Raw genomic sequence first — 6,948 nt, 5'->3', positions numbered from 1 at the left:
TCCAAGGACCGTGACTACCCGTATATACAGAGGGTATAACTGCAGCTCTTTACTGGCAGTATATACGAGTAAATCTATGACTTGAAATTATAAGCATAATTGCTATTCAAATGTGGTTGATATGATTTTAAAATTCTGGTTGAGAATTGATGAGTTGATTTGAATTCTGATTGAAAAAAAAAAGGATGATTCTTGAATTTTGGTCGAAAAGTGATCAGTTGAACAAAGCCACAATGAGGATGAATGGGACAAGTCCCTGTGATGATGTTCGTAACTAGAATTACGATAATGACTTCAGCAAATCACTACGAGATTAGTAGATTGTGCTGACAGATTGCTACTGTTAACACGACCTAGTGGATCCAATTAAGGGATGACAAATAACCTACATAACTGAAACTTCCATGGAGGAATGTTTAGATGGAATTTTGTCTGATGGACCATTATTGTGTTAAGAATATGAATGATATGCTCTGAATGAATTGTTATGTGATAATGAGTTCTATATAAGGGATCTTTATCCCATGATTCTGTGGAGAGCTGACCAATCTAAAGAACCCCAGAATCAGTTGGATCTAAGTAGAGAGGTAGAGGTCATGGTTGAGGCCAAGGTGGTGACTGACAAGGAAATTAGAATTCTGGACAACAACAGTCCAATGATTTGTAGAGCAGCATCAATTATACACAGGTGGAAGAGGCCAGTCTAGAGGAAGGGAGACCCAAAGAGGCTGAGGTGGTTGGAAAAGAAATCAGAGTGCAAATATTATAGAGTGCTATTGTTGTGGCAAACCAAGGCACATGGCAAAGGACTGTTGTAAAAAGTAGAATGACATTGAAAGTGGAAAGTTGCAGCACAGCAAGGCAACTATACATTATCTAGTAAACAGGGTGGTGATGAACATAAGTGAATAGTTGTTTGTGATGCAACACATGCTTAGTTCCACAACAGGAGATGTGTTAGGATCTCAAGATATATGGTAGTGTATTTTGGTGCCTCTAACCATATGACCAGTCATGGTGAGTGGTTTAGAGACATGTAGAAAATGGAAAAGCAAGTTATGTAGAAACAGGTAATGGTACTATGCATCCCATTGCACATGTTGGTAAAGTGCCATTGTCTATGCAGGATGGCAAAATGAAGTGCTTGGCAGATGTACTTCATGTTCCAAATATTACAAAGAACCTAGTTTCTATTGGACATATGGTTGAGTAGGGTCTGTAAGTGAGGTTTAATCCTCAAGGATATTTTGTGGAAGACTTCAGAAATTAGTGTCGCTTGGTTGGAAAGGGTAACATAAATGGCAAGATGTTTACTTTAGATGTGAGCATGCTTGAGGTAAAGGCAGCCATGTTTGCACATGGAATAGGTGTCATTACAAATATTAGTGTCGCTTGGTTGGAAAGGGTAACATAAATGGCAAGATGTTTACTTTAGATGTGAGCATGCTTGAGGTAAAGGCAGCCATGTTTGCACATGGAATAGGTGTCATTACAGATATTGGCATATGGCACAAGCAGAGCATTAGTCATGTGAATATACAGTGTTGAAGTCTATGTAGGCCCAAAATATTGTTGTAGATTTGCCAAAGTTTAAGGTTGATTGTATGCATAAAGTATGTGAAGCATGCCAATTGGGTAATCAGGCCAAACATGCTTTCCCACATGAAAAGCATATCAGTGCAAGGCCATTAGATGTTATACATTCAGACATATGGGGACCGGCCAAGACTACAACAATTATAGGTTGCAGGTATTATGTTACATTCATTGATGACCACACTAAGAAAGTGTGGATTTACTTCATGAAGGAGAAAAGTGAGGTGTTTGCTCACTTTCAGAGAAAAGACTTAAAACCTTGGTCTAGAAGGAAAAAGGCATGCAAATAAAATGTTTGAGATTAGATAGTGGGGGAGAATATTTCTCCAATGAGTTTAGCGATTTCCTAAGAAAGCAAGGAATCAAGAGAGTTTACATGCAGCTACACTCCGCAACAAAATAGTGTTGCAGAAAGAAAAAATAGGCACATTTGCAGAAGTGGCATGTGACTTAATGGCTGAAAAGAACATGCCACATTAATTTTAGGCAGAAGTAGTAGCAACTACTGTGTTAATTACAAGTACCCACTGCAGTTGTTCATAGTATGACACATGAATAGAAGTTTACAAGCATAAGACCGGATGTATCTCATTGGAAATTGTTTGGGCGTATTGTATATGTGCATGTTCCTAATGAAGTAAGAACAAAGTTGGATCCAAAGGCAGAGAGAAATGTATCTTTATTAGTTATGCTATGGATCAGAAAGGTTATAGGATGTAACAACCCTACCACTCGTGAGATGTGAGTAAGCAGAGATTTGACAAGATGAGTAGCTAGTATGCACGAGCACTGAAGGCAATAGAAGATGTAGATATAAGGAGTGTTAATGCTACACCACATGTACAACAGCAATCACAGGTACTTAGTGGACCTAGGGAGTCCTCTAGCAGTGGAGCCAATGTTAGTCCATGGTCAGGCACGTTGAGGATAGATGTAGGTAAACATGTATCATGCAAAGGGAAGAAAAAGGTAGATCAACCTTTTGTGCCTGACCTGTCTCATATGTAGATGGTGATTCTAGTAGCTCTGAGTAGAGCATTGATAAGGAGCTTCCATCTATGGTTACTCTTGGTGTACAGGCCTGTTTTCAAGACACCTGGCAATGATCAAGGTGTGTGTAGGTCTACAAGGGTTAGGTACCCTGTTAACAAGTTGAGATGATATGATGGATATACAACCCATCATTATGCTTACATAGTTAAAGTGATAGAGGAGTTGGAACCCACTTGTTTTGAGTAGGCACTTGGAAATAAGAAATGGGAAGATGCCATGAATGAGGAGATGGCAGCTTTGGATGCAAATGCAACATGGGAGTTAGTGCATTTTCCTAAGGAAAAGAAGGCAATCGGATGTAAGTGGGTGTATAAAGTCAAGCATAACATTGATGGTTCAGTGAGAAGGTACAAGGCAAGATTGGTTGCCAAGGGCTATGTGCAGAGTTATGGCATTAACTATGAGGAGACATTCAACCCAGTTGTGCAAGAATGGCAACCGTGAGACCTGTCATTACTACGCTACAGTAAAGGGTTGGTCTTTACATCAGATGGATGTAAAGAATGCCTTCTTGCTGTGGTGATTTGCAAGAAAAAATATACATGATGCAGCCACCAGGTTATGAGAGTGATGCACACTCAGATTTTACGTGCAAGTTATGCAAAGCCTTGTATGGCTTGAAGCAGGCACCCAGAGCATAATCAAACAAGATCAAGGAGTATCTTGTTACCATTGGATTTCAGATATCCAATGCAAATTTTTCACTTTATGTGAAAAAGATAGATAGAGGGATCATACTATTAGTCATCTATGTGGATGACTTGATTATCACTGGTGATAGTGATGCTAACATACATGATGTCAGGAGGCTTTTGAAGCAGAAGTTTGGGATGAAAGATTTGGGTGAGCTGCTGCGGTATTTCTTGGGCATAGAGGTGGTGAGATCACCTGTTGCTACAGAGGTAATATGGCTTGGACATGTTGTCCCAAGTAGGTATGATAGGTTGTAAGCCTATTTCAATGCCATTGGATTAGAACACAAAGCTTTCTATAGTATACGCAAGTGAGATTTTGGAGGACCCCACTACGTACAAGTGTGGTGGAAAGGTATGGATGGTCCAAGATACGTCATAAAGTTGGCATACAAGTTAAGCTCGATATCTCAACACTCCTCCTCAAGCTCAACTCCACACACTCCATTTTTGGGGAATGATGTGTGATACAATCTGCCTAATATGAAACCCTCACAAACATGCTTAATAGGTGCATCAAGTGGTGTTAAAGCTGAAACCATCTAATGCCTTGTGAAGACGTACTAGACTACTAAAGTTTAGGTGACCAAACCAAGCATGCCATAGCTCATTAGCATCTGCCATCCTAGATGTGGCAACAACTGCAAGTGCATCATGTGAAGCTATCTCATATACATCAAGCCTGTAGAGATCACTACGTAAAGTGCCAAATGGAACTATGATATCTCCATCACAGCGCTCATGCACAATGCATTTGTCATCAACAAAATGGAAAACTAGGCTGGACCCATAAATGGGAAAAATTGACAATAGATTCTTCATCATGCTTGGCACGTAAAGAATTTGAGAGCATGATTGTCCCACCATTGGCAGTGGCAATGAACACAATCTTCCGAACTCGTACATAACATGAGAAGAGTTGTTGGCACATGTAACACTACCCCCCTTGGGTGCATCTCCCAATGAGGTAAATAAATGGCATTGGGACGTAATGTGTTTGCTAGCACCACTGTCAAAGTACCATATATGAGAATATTCCATTGATAATCATGCATCATGTAAAGAAGGGCCATAGCTACACTGAACCTAGAATGCCCAATCATCTTGAGCATAGTTAGATGTTTCCTTATTTTTAGCACTAGGTGTTGATGCATTAGCTACATAGACAATCCGGAGTCTTTCTTCTTCTTTTCCTTAGCAAGCCTATGACCTGGCTTGCGGAAGTAATTGCATTTTCCCTTCTACTTGGGCTTCTCATTATACCCTTTGTTTGCATCTTTGCCAAAAGAGGTGGCTAATCCACTTTTGGGTTATAGCCTCTGGCACTAGGTGCTTTGCCTTTGTCTTTGCCATACACAGCAAAAGTGGCTAAACCACTTTTAGCTTATACCCTCTGGCACCAGGTGCTTTGCCTTTTCCTTTGCCGCCATGGGTAACCTGATCCATAGCCCTCATGCTAAACTTGTTCACTCTAGACTGCACCTCTTGTAGGAGTAAGGACATCAACTCATCAAAAGAGAATGTGTTGAGATTACCCTTCATAAGCAACCTGAGTGTCATGGAAATACCTTGATACGATTCAGGTACTGCATTGAGGGTAGAAGAGATAAGAGAAGGACCTGGTATGATCTCATCAATGTTTGCAAGCTGATCTTGAAGGTACTCATCCATAGAGTCATTCTCATTCATATTTAACATGTCCAACTGCTTCTTCAAGTAAACAACACGTGCCTTGTTGTGTGATAAAGTGGTGCAAGGGCATCCCATGTTAACTTAGCAGTGACACGAGAGGATATGAGGAATGATTTATTAAGAGAGAAATGAGTGTATGGACCTGTGCATCCATGGCATCCTAGTTGTGCTGATCCCATAGTAGGAGGTGTGGGAGCTAGAACCATAAGTAGTTTTTCTACTTCTAGTAGGAGCAGCTAGTTTTTGCCCAATAGGTCAAGCCTCTTTACCAAAAATCATGACCCATAGGGCTTTAGCAACCAACAGATGCCTCATCATGTATGCCCACAAAGGGTAAATTTGTCCCATCCAATTTCTCCTTGGTAGTAAGCATGCCAAACACATCATTGGCTTCCATAATAACCTGCAAAAAATTGTGTCCCACATACTACAAAGCCAATGTCCATTGAATGCAACATGGATGGCTGCTAGGTGGCTCAATAGCCAAAACTCGCGTCAAATGTTGATTTTAGAGGCATTTGAGGTCAATTTTACATAAAAACCCAAATATATCTATTCACAATAGCTTTAATTGCTCGCTTTTATTCAAAAATAAAAAAATCCCTAATCTGAGTTGAAACCCTAATCTATGTGCTACAGAAATGCTTTAGCAAGTACAAGCGATTACTAAATAGTATAAACGACAAGTATGGGAACAGGGACATATGGGCAGGTATGGATGTCACATGAACAGGTACGAGCGTCACACATGTACGCATTGTACGACCGAAGAGAATGTATAGACTAGAAAAGAATCAGGTGCGAATCAGGTGCTAATGCTTGAGGATAAATCAACCTAGTGCTCTGATATACCAAATGTTTGAGCTTGCAAGATAGCAGGACACCCACAGTAGAGCTCAAACAGAGTGAGAGGCACATAACTTGATGAGGATACCAAATGCTGGAACCCGGAAGTTAGAGTTAGCAGGTACACGATATAGTAGAGTGAGAGGCACACAACTCAATGATGATTACCAAGTAAAATGAGTGGTACAAGGTACAAAGGATAGCTACACCCCAAATGATGTGTTAGAAAGTGTTTACATACACGGGAAAAAACCTCCTAAAGAGGGAAAAAGTGTCATGGCTAGTCCTAGAGTTTTCAAATACCATTTCCCATGACATAAATGTCTACAAATATCCCTTTTGACTAATCAAGTCACACAAGTAGCACTATGTGCTATCTCTATTCCTGGATGAGTGCCAAAAACTCAAAGAGAATGGTAGTTGTTTGGAGCTTGTCCAATTGTCCTTAGAATGAATTTTCATTAGAGTGGCTTGAATGGAGTTGAGGTAGCTTTGAAGTGGCTGGTGTAAAGTCTTGGATATTCTCAAGCCTTTCGCAAACTCCCAATTGATTTGGAATAGATTTGGCACCTCAACCAACTAGGTTTGTTGCATTGTGGTCCACGAATAAAACTAGGGTTTTAGTTCTCCAACAAACCGTAACTCATTTGATTGAGATCAGTGGCTAATCTAAAACCCTAACATTGAGAGCCACTAAGGAAGCCAGTCGAGCTAATACCAGATAATCATGCATCTTGTGGTCTCTAACTCCTCTCCGGAAGCAAGGCAATAACTGATCTCGTCAGTTAGCCTGTCCCGTAGTTTGCACCTTGAAAGTCTAGCTATAATTGTCTTCTAGCTTAGAAACAAGGATCTAAACAAATAAAAAGTTGAATCACAAGGCAATGCACATATTTGATGCTTCATGAGTAAACTAGGGTTTCTTCAAGATGAAGACTAAATCTTCATCATTATGATGTTTCTTTAGCTCGTTATCCACACTCCTAACTAAAAACAAGTGAAGGTACAAGTATGGTATTCACATTTTGGTTGTAAGCGAAGGTACAAGTATGCTATTCACAAGTGAAAC

Source organism: Cibotium barometz, chromosome 17, assembly GCF_041138505.1.
Source record: "Cibotium barometz isolate CiBa-2024 chromosome 17, ASM4113850v1, whole genome shotgun sequence".
Taxonomy (NCBI): Eukaryota; Viridiplantae; Streptophyta; class Polypodiopsida; order Cyatheales; family Cibotiaceae; genus Cibotium; species Cibotium barometz.
Note: the sequence above shows the minus strand (reverse complement) of the source record.